The sequence below is a fragment of the Monopterus albus genome, unplaced genomic scaffold, assembly GCF_001952655.1.
Source record: "Monopterus albus unplaced genomic scaffold, M_albus_1.0 scaffold107.1, whole genome shotgun sequence".
Taxonomy (NCBI): domain Eukaryota; kingdom Metazoa; phylum Chordata; class Actinopteri; order Synbranchiformes; family Synbranchidae; genus Monopterus; species Monopterus albus.
In genome coordinates this window covers 658,759-671,273 of record NW_018127987.1, presented here as the reverse complement: position 1 = coordinate 671,273, position 12,515 = coordinate 658,759, and the positions used below count along the sequence as shown (strand labels likewise).

At 37.5% G+C, this 12,515-nt stretch overlaps 1 protein-coding gene across 1 annotated transcript in view; it reads right to left on the bottom strand.

Moving 5' to 3' along the window:
- The window catches only part of cd4-1 (CD4-1 molecule), a 7,616-nt gene extending 4,418 nt beyond the window's left edge, over positions 1-3,198 (bottom strand). The window contains exon 1 of the mRNA XM_020610873.1: positions 3,087-3,198. The gene's annotated coding sequence lies outside the window, so the exon portion shown is untranslated. The remainder of the gene's footprint in view (positions 1-3,086) is intronic.
- Positions 3,199-12,515: the final 9,317 nt, after the last annotated feature.

Here is a 12,515-nt window from a genome sequence, read left to right as displayed (position 1 = left end):
AGAAAAGTTCAGAAAGTTAAGAGTAGGCGGCCTGTGGTGGGCTTTGGATGAAAACAGACAAATGTTGGAGGGAAGAGACACAGAGCGTATGCTGAGTTGTGGTGGGCCTTGATTTACTTAAGGTGCTGATTCTTATGCCAGTCCTCCCCACCTCTACTACCCCTACGCCGCTCACACCCCCTCTCTTCCTCCCCTGTTCCACGAAAGACGGATCTCTCCACGCTTAAAAAGAGAAAAAACAGAGACCACAGCAGCAGCACACCTAGACTGTGGTTTAAGGTAGCTGCTTCTCTTTGTCTCTCCCTGTTTCACTCCCTTATCTCTCCCCCACTCCTTTTTTCTTTACAGTGTATATAGTCTGTCATGATTGTGCATTTAAAAAATCTCTTCAAAGACTTGGGTTGCTGCTTTTACAGTGGCTCAACCCTTTAAATGAAGCCATAAAGGTGATATACCAATATTTTAATTAAACCTCAAATTTTAAGCATTTTGTACAATGAAAATCCCATAAAAAATATTAATTGACTGTAGGTCACATTATATTCATACATTCTGTATAAAACCAGGAGATTGTTACACTTATAGATAAGGTAAGATCTGGTCTTCGGAGTTTGAGTGGCGCTGTAGACCATAGCTGGGCGCAAGTGATCAAGACCAAAGAAGTATTTGCCAAAAAGATGAAATAAAGTTTTACAGTGTGTGTAATTTATGCAGGACTCTGGTTGTTAACATTAATGATGTGTTTTGCAAAAATTCCATTAAATGCATTATATTGTATAAAAAGATTATGAGGCTCAATAAGTAAGGAGCATGTGTATTGCTCTTACTAAAATTACTAAAGTACAGTTTTGAGTTATTTGTACTTTGCTTCAGTGTTTACATTCTCTGCTACTTCATATTTGAACTCCACATTTCTGAACTCCTCCGCTACATTTCAGAGGTGAATACTGTACCGTTTACTCAATTACATTTATTAAATAACTTTAGTTACTTTTCAGAATCAGATTAATCAAACAAAATACAGTATAATCATAATACTTCATTGATCCCTGGTGGGAAATTCACACACTACCCAGTATGTACTTCAAATTGTAAGTATATAAGATAGTTAACATTAGCTGCAACATTGAACTGATGCACACAATAATGTATCAACACTTATAATCCAGTTATATAATACTGTATACTGTACATTCATGTGAAACGTGTCATTCTGCATGAGTACTTCTACTTTTGCTACAAGTATATTTCGATGCTAGTACTCTTGGACTTTTGCTTAATTTATCTTCTCAGTGTAGGACAAAGTATTTATATGCTGTGGTATTTCAACTTTTATGTAAGGTAAAGGATGTGAGCTCTTTTCCACCACTGCATTAAAGCTTGTCCAAGGGTTTGACATACGACTGACAATACTATTATGATATAAATATATTAAAGCTGGGGCACCCGTGAACGCAGTGTTCCTCATCTGTATTCACTTGCGGGCACCTTTGTTGCATTTCACCAATGTCAGCTGTCCAATAAATGCATAAAACCTCTGAAAAATACCGTCAAAAAGTTGTCAGTAAATGTCTCTGTCTCAGCATTAGAGGCAAAATCTGCTGACAAGTGATTTATAGTGTCTCATGAAAATGCATACATAAAAGTATCAGGATTAATATTTCAAATGTATGAATATGGCAGGGTTTTTTTTTTAAATTTCAACATTAATCACAACACATAATTCTGCTCTCGACTTTAAAATGTTCCGTGTTTTTCTGGGGCTTCACAATACCCCACTGAGAAGTGCAGGACAACAAAACTAAACAGCTTTGGTTTTACACCATTAAACTTTAAAATCTGATGTGATGTGTGTCAAGGAGAAAAGTCTCAAAGCAAATGGTTTATTTATGTTTTATGTTTTATGTTTCAAATGTATCTATATAAGAGAAGGCACTGTAAACACACAAATATGATATATTTCAGCCTGTCAGATGGGTTGTAATAAAAATATATAATGCTGCATTATTTATTACAACTGAGATCAGAGTTTCTAAGAAAGAAAAAAGTGGAGGTTATTGATGATAAACACATGTTCAAAGTCATCGGACCTGTGGAGCTGTGCTCAGCAGACAATTGTATCTGTAGTCAGGATGGAAGTTGAACAACAAGCAGAGATGGAGGGGGAGGGTCACACACAACAGAGAGATGAAGGAGGGGAGGAGAGTGAGTAGTAAAAGGAAAACACAGGTCTGGCAGGATTACAGTGAAATTTTCACTGAAGTGTATATTGTTTTCAATTTACAAAATCTTGTCTTCTGCCACACATGGCGTGAATCGGACACAGCCCTGCTTTTTTAATTTTACTCCTCAGTAAATTACACACTGATTCAGTTGTTTGAGCGGGAGTCAAAACTCCCGTAACGCCTATACTGTTTTTAAGAAAACCAAATTGAAATAAACCACTTGTCTTGGCAGCATGTTTGTTGTGTGTATGTCTACAACCGAAAAATCAGTAGGACACAAATTAAGTTAAGGTGTCTCGCCATTTTTTGTTCAAATTGTCATATTGTATTTAAAGTTCCATGCAAAATAGATGCATTAATAATGCATTATTTATTTTAAGACTATAACGATGTGATATAATGTGATGATGTTTACATTTATAATCTGTAAATGTAGCTGGTCCGGTCTGCTGCTCAACTATTTGACTAATATTTAACAATGAATTTCTACAAAACATAAAACAAGAACAAAAAAAGCAAGAGGAAATTTTATAATGTATAACATTTTTTTATAAAAATCCATTTTTATGATGCTTGTTGTTGATGATTTTTATGTTTTTTGTGTTTCTTTTAGTTTTAATCAAAGGATTGATATGTGAGTTTGAGTCTTGTCTAGTGTGTGATCAGATGAACATATAAGACTCAGACATTTCAGCCCTACTGGACTTGCTGAGCTCTGACAGGTCTAGATTTCAAAATTAGTAACAGGTATGAAAAATAATTTGACACTGAATTATGGTGTATACAGCGATAAACATTTTATATTTTGAAGTAAATGTGTTTCGCCAACATACAAAAATAAATAAAAGATAGTATACTTACAACAGGTGTTCAGTTCTGCAGCGTCCCTCTGTGTTCACCGATCCAGAGTGGGGAGGAAATGTTGAATATTTATCAAATGAACCTGCTTTTTAAGTGTGGTTGCACCTCCCTTGCCACCGATTGGTCTGGAAAACAAACACACAGTTGGTGATCAAACCCAAAATCAGAATAATGATCTTTGATTGGTTGCTAAAAAGGAAGAGGCCGAGAGCTCCTCAATAAACATTTCTTTAATATCTTAAAACAGTTTGAGTTAATCGCTCGATGACAAAACTTTATACACTGTATTATAATATTAGGTTAGAAACAAGAACAAACCCTGCCATATGTTAATTAGTAAATTAAAATACTTTAGTGATCTCTGTTCTTTACTTTGTAAACTGCCCAGTAGAAGAAGAAATAAACAATTCATCTTAATTGGCTAAAACTGTTATCTGAGCTGCTGCCTCATAATGTAAGTCGCCAAATTTGAGAAGGGTCTCACCAGAGTCATTATCTGTCTTTAGCACGTGTTAAATAGCACAGGGGTGGCTTACGGCCTAATTTATTATAACCGCTCAGGTGATTTTCCCCTGGTCATAAAATTGTACTGATTTATATACATAATTAATGTATCAGAATTCAAGTCATGTGCTGATGAACCAATCTTCACAGACGCAGCTTATTTCCAAAAGAGGCGCCCATACTCAGTGCCTAATGCAATAAGGCAAAAACAAGTTGCTGTGATGGAATTGTCTCGCAGGGACGGCTGTGCAGACAGAAGGGATATTGTGAGTTTAATATATGGAGAAATAAATGTATCAGACTTTGAATCTTAAAGTTACAACCATCGATACAGTTCATCTTCTCTCGATCGCCCTCTCACATCTCTATGACCCGTCTCCGTGTACAGCTTTACATTCTGACCTTTTGTCAACCTGGACTTTGTTTCTTTAAGGAAAATAGTTTTTGTTTATGTTAATAACAATTTTTTTTGTTTCTTACATGTTAAATGACATATAAGAAGCAAGCAAATGCTGCTGAACACTGGGACCGGCACACACCAGATTTATAGCACACAACAAGATAAATTGAGGTTGTCGAAGTCCACAAAAACTATTTGTGATACATTGTCCAAAATAGAAGATTTTTTTTAACAGGTGTCTAAACGCTAAATAAAACAAAAAACAAACAAAACATACAGACTGACAAAATATATCTCTGAAATACTCATTTAAAGTTACATAATTTCTTTCTTCCCCATCACTTAAAACCTAACAGACATAATTTGTATCTGCTTGTTACAGCGTGCCATTAAAGCTACACTGGCAATAAGTTAAATGTACTGTTATTTGGCGTCATCCAACTTAATGTCCATCATTTTAGATACAGTTCCTTGTAATTTAACATGTCGCGTTTAACTCTTTGGTTGAAAAAAAAACAAACAACTAGAATTCAAATTAAAGGTCGGTCGGTTTGAACAACTTTGTCCTGTACGACTTTGTTAGTGAAAGACCCACCAAATAGGAAGAGATGGGACTAATTCTTGTTTTCTGAGAAATTTCTATTTATCAAATGAAGCCGTAACTAGAAAATCCAGCATGTTTCAAGCTGAGATAACCAGCAATTGTCATTAAATAGAGACACAACCTAAACATAGTTCTGTGCTAAACTGTCTCTGGTGTTGGAGCTTTTAATGAAACCTGACCCATAAATTTGCCAAAATCATTACATCTGATGTTTTGCTTTTGTAGCGCAGCACCGTCCAGTTGTATTTAAATAAGTCTAGGAACATACGGTTTTGTATGTTGCAAAATCAGTGTTTCAGTTTTATTTCAAGTGTTTTGCTGATATAAAGAAACAGAACTGTCCGTCACTTTGTGTACAGTTCAGATTACACTCCTCATCAAATACTAATAGTTTTATTGCTTGTGGAGTAAATGTACACCTGTGCGGGAGCCAAACATCTGCTTGTACTTATCTCCGCTCCTAACCTGCTGAGTCTCTAATGCACTCAGCACAACAGCAATATGATATTTGTGGCTCTCTGTTTGTTCGCTCTGTTGTCTGAGTTGGTCTCTAACAGCTCATTGTGCTCCTTATTGCAGGGACTGTTACACTTACAACACCAACTATACATTGTGCGGATGTGGCATTTATTATAGGACTTAAATACCAAGAAGAACATTTGTACATTTCAAACTAATCCCAAGACTTGACAGTTTCTGAAAAGGTAAAGGAATATACAAATGAAACTTAAGATAGCTGCCACAGTTGGCGTGAGCTTAATCTTGTAAGTAAGTGCAGTCTTCAGTGGGTCAGCGTTGTAGAGAGGACCGAAAGTACAGATTCACTGAACATGTAAAGGTTTAGGGTTAGGTTGAGTATTCTTTTTCTATGAAATACAAATTATTTTTGATGAGGTGATCTGTCTAAGGAGTTCATCCCATGCTAACTAATGACAGCTACTGAACAGGGATCAATGAAGACAGGAACTGCAGAAGCACCCTGCCGAGGTGGTTTAGATACACAAACCACAACAAGGACAAAACAAACATCTTAGACACGTCTCATGTGTTTCTCTGAGGTTTCTCTGCCTGCCTCTGTGCTGCCTTCATGAAGGGTTCGCACCTGCTTCTGTTCTCTCTGAGCTCAAAATGAAACAAGCCTTTTGTTTGCTCCTTAGAACAAAACCTTCAGGTTACGGCTGCCACACAGAAACGTTTACTTCCAGTGTAAACTGATAATCTCCTCAGAACATCTGGACACAAATTATTGCAAAGAACAGGTCCAAATATTACTCTGTTTTCTTGTCAGTGGATACATAACTGTTCTCGAACTGTGATTTTGATGGAAAACACCTGAAAGTGAGGACTCCCTCATTAGTCACACACCTAACGAGGGTTTATGTACCACACTGTGTCATTACAGAAAGAGAAAAAGCCAAAAAGTGTGGGCCACAAGCAAGAATGGAGGGTGATTCACTTATTTCATATATCGCTCTTGTTTCCCCATCCTCCATTCTCTCCTACAGAGGGTTTCCCTCAGCATGCGATCTCTGTTTTCTGTGTCTGACTTTCTGTCTTAAAACCAGTTTGAGTTTATTTGTGTGAGGCAAGTTACGAAGACTAGAGGATGTCTGAGGCCCTGTGAAGATAGGAAGGCACCGAGTTCATGCTGAATGTTTTAGTGTCTGTGACTTTCAGAAATAAGCAAAATGTCAGTGGAAAAGAGGTCGAGAATCAGAAACGAGTGACATTCTGCTCAATGTCTGAAAACATTTTGACTCTTACATCATGAGGGGAACTTCATTCAAACTTCTTTGAAACCTCATAGATGTAAAACAGTACATGAAGACAGAAGTGTTGGCTTTCTTTTGCCTCTCCTGCTCACTACTTCACCTTTGTCGTTGGTACACTGCAATGGTTATTTTTTTGTATTATTTGTAGGCTGCTGTATAATCAGTTCTTCAGAATGGAAATATAGATTCTTTACATTGTGTTACAGTGAGTTTAGAGTTTAACACAAAGGCCGCTGTACAAAATAAGTATCATGTTGCATTAACAAGCCATGTTTGTGTATTATTGCTGACAAGTGGCAAGCAGAGTTATTTTTGTCATAGGAAAACTGCATCACGGCTCAGCAGCAGGCCAGCAAATATACTGTTACTGTCAAGTTTTGATTAGATTTAAGCTGATGATGTTAACGATGACGTTGGTTTACCATGGAAAAACTTCTGCGCGGTGCCACAGCGCCTACATACAGCACATCTATGAAGCATGTACTGTTTGTGCAGTTGCACATACTACGTTCCTGTACGTAAATAAAAACAACAAACTATTCATCAAAAATACTGTCAGAGCTAGAGAAGTTGTTAGTTATAGTTAGCTGTCAACAATTGTAAATGCTACCATTAAATTTTAAGACCATTATTTGTCTGTGTGGCAACGTTCAAACACGTTTCGCTGTTTGTAATAGCTGCAAAATTCATACATTTGCTATTAGATTAAGTTAACATTAGGTTCACATTTCTGAGTCTCACATACCCACCTGTACATAAGAAGATTGAAACAGCACTAAATACACTCCCTCCTAATGTGGTTTCAATGTTAGCGATGGGGGACAAATTTCACAGGTGAATTCAAAAGTTAGACTGAAGTTAAGCTGAGGCTTGAATGGTTGGAGCAGATCATTTCTACAGTTACAGTCTTTTACTATGAAATTCGTGCTTGCTTTTCCCTCTACTCCAGCTCGACAAGAAAAGGCTGACAAAACACACACACACGCAAAGTTTGGCTCTACAAACACTATAACTTTGGAACTCTGACCGCTAAACCTCATGTTAAGTTGTACATTACCCTCTACAGGACTGTAGATTTGATTTTTTACACTGGAACTGCATTATAGAACAGTATTGCTTCACCAGGATGGACAAGAGAAGCCATTACGGCAAACAAAAACTGTTTAACTTTACTATACAGATAGGTGACAAATTACTAAAATTATGCTGTTTAACACATTGCTCCAAAATCTGCCGAAGGTGTTCAGCTGGGCTGAGACCTGGTGACTGTGAAGGTCATAGCATGAGATTTACATTGTCGTTACTCATTAAACCATTCAGTGAGCCCTCGTGCCCTGTGAATGAAGACACTGTCGTTCTAGAAGAGACCACTCATTTGTCCAGGCTTTTCCTTTAATCTGTCCCCCGTCTGTATACGCATAAATTGTATGATGCTAGATTCTGTATACGCATAAATTGTATGATGCTAGATTCAGAAAAATGCAAACCTATCCTTTGGACTTTGTCGGATTTGTACTGTATGAAATTTCTCATGCATGTGCCACATACTGTAAACAGGAAGCCCAGGCATCAGTAGACTCATATACAAATAAACACAGGTGCACTGCTAAAAATTCAGTGTTTTTTGTCTGACACACACAGGTGTGCACATCCACCAGCATCTAGCTCACGGTAACAGCCTTAGAACAGTTAAACCATTATGTTTCATTTCCTGCATTACATGCACATTACCCTTAACCTACTGAGAACACGTTTAGCACTGTAACATTAAAGTTGCACAGCAGACACTAACAGGGCTTCACTCAAATCGCATTTTGTTGTAAATGAGACAACAACTTTGGCAACCTGGTAAATGCATCACTTCAAACTGAAACTGGACATTGATCTATCACAGCGCTATTTAAACACAGACGTCCTTCATCAGAATCTGCACTGAAGGGAACTGACACATGCCTGGAAGTGAGGCCACACCTGAGGGGAGTTCACAGAATGGGAAATCACCTATTAGTTGACCATTTTAATTGAAGGATTGTGTAAAGATGGTTGTTTAAAATCTACACAGTGTTGTAGTTTAGTTTGCACCTGCAATCTGAGCACAGATGACATATCCACATGCTGAGTGCTGCACCTCGTTTGAGGTCAACAATGCCGATTGGCACTCAGCATAATATGACACAAATGTGTAGCAGCTGTTTCCGTGGCTTTGTTTAACTAAAGTTATTGTTCACAGTAATACTGTGTCACTATTTCCTCAGATAGCAAAATTATATTCTCTGACCTGAATTTGGTTCCTGATGCTTTGCACTGATGGAATAAGAACCCAAGTGGAAACATAAGAAGGAGGGACAGAGTGCTTCAGAAATTTCAGTTTCATTTTGTGAGACTAGTTTTGTGTGTGTGTGTGTGTGTGTTCATTTGTGTCAGACGATGAAAAAGAGAACTGAGTAACAGCCATGAAAAGGGAATCCTAATGTCTCACATGAAGACATCCCCAGCACAACACAGACTTTGTATTTTCATAACAGAGTATGGGAAACAGCTTGGAGCCTCTAAATGTGAACATTGGCAGTAAAAGCGACTTGTTGCTTGCCACTTAACTCCAAGAAGGAGAAGTTAATACATTCAGCAAGGAAGTAAAACAGCGGCGCCTTATTTTGGCTCTGTGTTCCAGCAAGCTGGATTTGAACCAGCTTGAAAACTGAAAAGTATATGAATCATGGAATTATTTGTACATAGTCCTCCAAGTTTTAGGCCAATGCAACAGGACACTGATCCCAAACATACACAAGGCAAGCAAAGTTTTATGGCTGAACACGGGAACGTGTGACCGGCCAAGACACATACATCCACACTGGAGGCAAAATGACCCCAAAAGGCATTTTTAAACAAACTAATGCAAATTTAAATGTACATACAAAGCAAAATGTCTTTAGTAATAACATCACAATATCATTTAATGTGAGCTTTCTTATGGCTTCTTCCAAATTGATCAGACTCGATCTGGTTTTGAACGCAGCGTGAAGAGACAAAAGAGGAGTGCTAATCTCCTCTGTGGCCCGTGGTGAAAACTACTACTATTAAAGCATCTGTATAAAAACTGTCAGGTGTATTTGCTTTTTACTAATTTACTCAGGCAGGCGTGATGCTGGGCTGGCAACCTCTGCAGCAGTAGTACAGTCCTGTATGTACAGACTTCTTGGGTATTTCATAAGCTTCTGATCAGGTCTGATTTATTATTATTTTATGGTGCTGAAGTAAAACCCAAAATTGCGTGAGTGAGAGGTTGTTGATGTGCAGACTGTTAGCCTGATATGCTCAGATGTAACAAATTCTTAGCTCATCTCAAGCTCCAAAATAGCTTTGGGAATGAATTACATTTTTATTACTTGTTTACAATGTGGTACTGTGTACCGAAGTTTTTAAAATATGACTTGGAATACTTTATTCCTCCCTGCTTTAAAATCGGTTTACCAGACAAATCAGGGAGGCATGTCAGCATTTGGTAAATGTTTATTGATAGGCTTTACTCACAAACAAACTAGTCTGACCTCTGGGCGTTAACGTTATCTAACAGACCTTTTTCACAAGAGCCGTTTCAGCGTGTGGAAGTCAGAAAAGCACAGGTGTAAATAATAAAATTTATGACGGCTGAATTCCATGTAGCTGCCTCGGTTTCAGGGTCCTGGTATTGTGCGTGCTGGCTCATTGTCACGGTGACATGTGAATGACACTGACACACTGTTGATGTTATTAGTAACACCTGTGCTTTACCTTCTATCACTATGTTAAAATGTCTACTGTGAAAAGGCTTTTTTAGATGACTGTCTAAAAGAGCCAGCAGTAACACTGTGTGTTCCAGTTTTGACCAAACATGGGATTTAGTTTTAAGTCTTTAGACTTTCTTCATGTTTCCTTAGAGGCAGCGCTGTGTTTATGTTACAGTTAATGAAAATATCCACTTTACGCTCTCAATTCAGTGCAATTTGTGCGTGCTGTTGAATTGCCAAGCTGTGTTACATTTATATTAGCTATGTGCCATATAGAGTATGAGGACTGCAAGAAGCACACATGTACATACGTTACAGTAGAGGAGGCCTAAACACCACATTGGTTAAAGCATTATGCACATGAAAAGCTAATTGCGCCTTTAGCCCTCTGCTGAAAATGAGTAACCCCATGAATCTGTATATGGTCCGTTCTGGCTTAGAGTAGATCTCATTCATGTCAAAGACACTATTAGTGCCTCAGAATACATAAACAAAACAAATCAGCATAATTGTTTTTCTCTAAGGTTGTTTCAAGATAGAAACATAAACCATCGTTTAACATTTCAGTGAGTACTCTGTGCTTAACACATAATATATTGTAAATATAGTGTAACATTTCAGTTAGAAAGACTTAGTGTGTCAGTAACTGATTTTTTTCAAATGCATCTGAATAAGAGCGAATTGTTTACAACATATTTTTAATTATTGGTGTTTAAAAGCAGCCACAAAACTTTTTTTTCACATCAGTCAGTCTGAAGGCCACAGAGCTGTAGCTTTTAGCAGCAACATGACACCAACAGGAACAACATATTTATTCCCTTGTGTGTTTAATGTCTTTTATATTTCCAAAGATTTGCTCGATAAGAACAGTTGGTTTGTGTGCTGCTTGCGCAAGATTAGCAGAAACATACTGTAGCACCCCATCAATGTTAACCATTGCAAAATCAGCAAAATGTCGCTGCTGTTATTGCATAAGTTTTGATTTCTAAAAAAAGAAGTGGAAAGTTGAACAGAAAGTTCTGTTTTAGGCATTTCTGGTGTGAGGTTTTGAAATCACCCTAAGGGCTGTCATCAGGAGCAGCACAACACAGAGACCGGTGAGGTCTGAACCGAGTGTCATAGAAGGTCAAATCCACAGATCAAGACGTACATTTGGAGAATAATTTAAGGCTATAAAACAGCAATTAAATCATTCTGTTTGGCTGAATTTAATCCAATTTGTGTGTTTTTATTGGCTAAATATCACAAAGCATTCGGCAATAATACTGGAAATATTCTGGCTCATCAGCTTCTTGTAGATCATTTGTGTCAGTTGTTGAGGTGAAATACAACCAACACAGATGAGACCAGACCAGGGCCAAGACAATTCAATTTGGAAATGGAACAAGACACGGGTTTTTAAAAAATGTGGCCTCAGACGACACCAGATGTGACTAATACAGCCTTGCCCCTCTGTGCCCCTTTGCTTCAGTGTACAAGAGCGAGCATCCATGAGATTTGTCAGTATTTGTTAAAACAGTTTGTTCCCTCGTAGACAGACACATTGCTATCTTTACTTAAGTATCATCTCTCTGTAAGAAAGAAAACTGGTCTAACAAGACGAGTACAGAGTGTATAAACAGTATGTGTAGAAGTACTCACGTATGTTGTGCTCAGTGCAGCGATGAGCTCAGCTCTGACACTTGGTCGGTTGTATGCACCACAGGTGTGTCTTTCATACACACACACACACACACACACACACACACAGGAAGTCAGACAGCAGTGAGATCCTATCCCCTCTGTTATGTAGTAGATGGATTACACAATTTAGACACTTCAAATTAGGATTACACACACCATGTAGACCATGTAGACATTTTCTAAAGTAGGTCTATGTTACAACAATTTCTCAACTCGCATAAGACACAATATTTTTTGGTCTTAAATATGAATATGTACGGTATGTATGTGTGTATGTATGTCAAAGGTAGTCTTGTGTTATTGTGTAAAACAGATGTTTACTCATTATACAGTATGTAGCACTGCACTGGTATCAACACCTGTTTTGTACTGCACCAGTTGTGGGGAATTCAGACCTTTGGAACCAGTGTAGACACAGTTTAAAACATATTATGGCATCAAATGGTATAGATAATATTTTATATCATTTGGAATCAGGCCAAAAAGGTCAAATCCTTAACACTTTTATTTTTAAAAACATTTTGATACTATTTATAGCTTGTATTTCTTCTTGAAATAGACATTCCTTTTGTATCCTGTAATTTGATATACTGTACGGTGAATATTATTGTTACCACTGGAGTCTGAATTGTTTTAAAACAATCTAAACACACATGAGATTCACACAAAGCAATGAATATTCATCTTTATTGTTTGTGA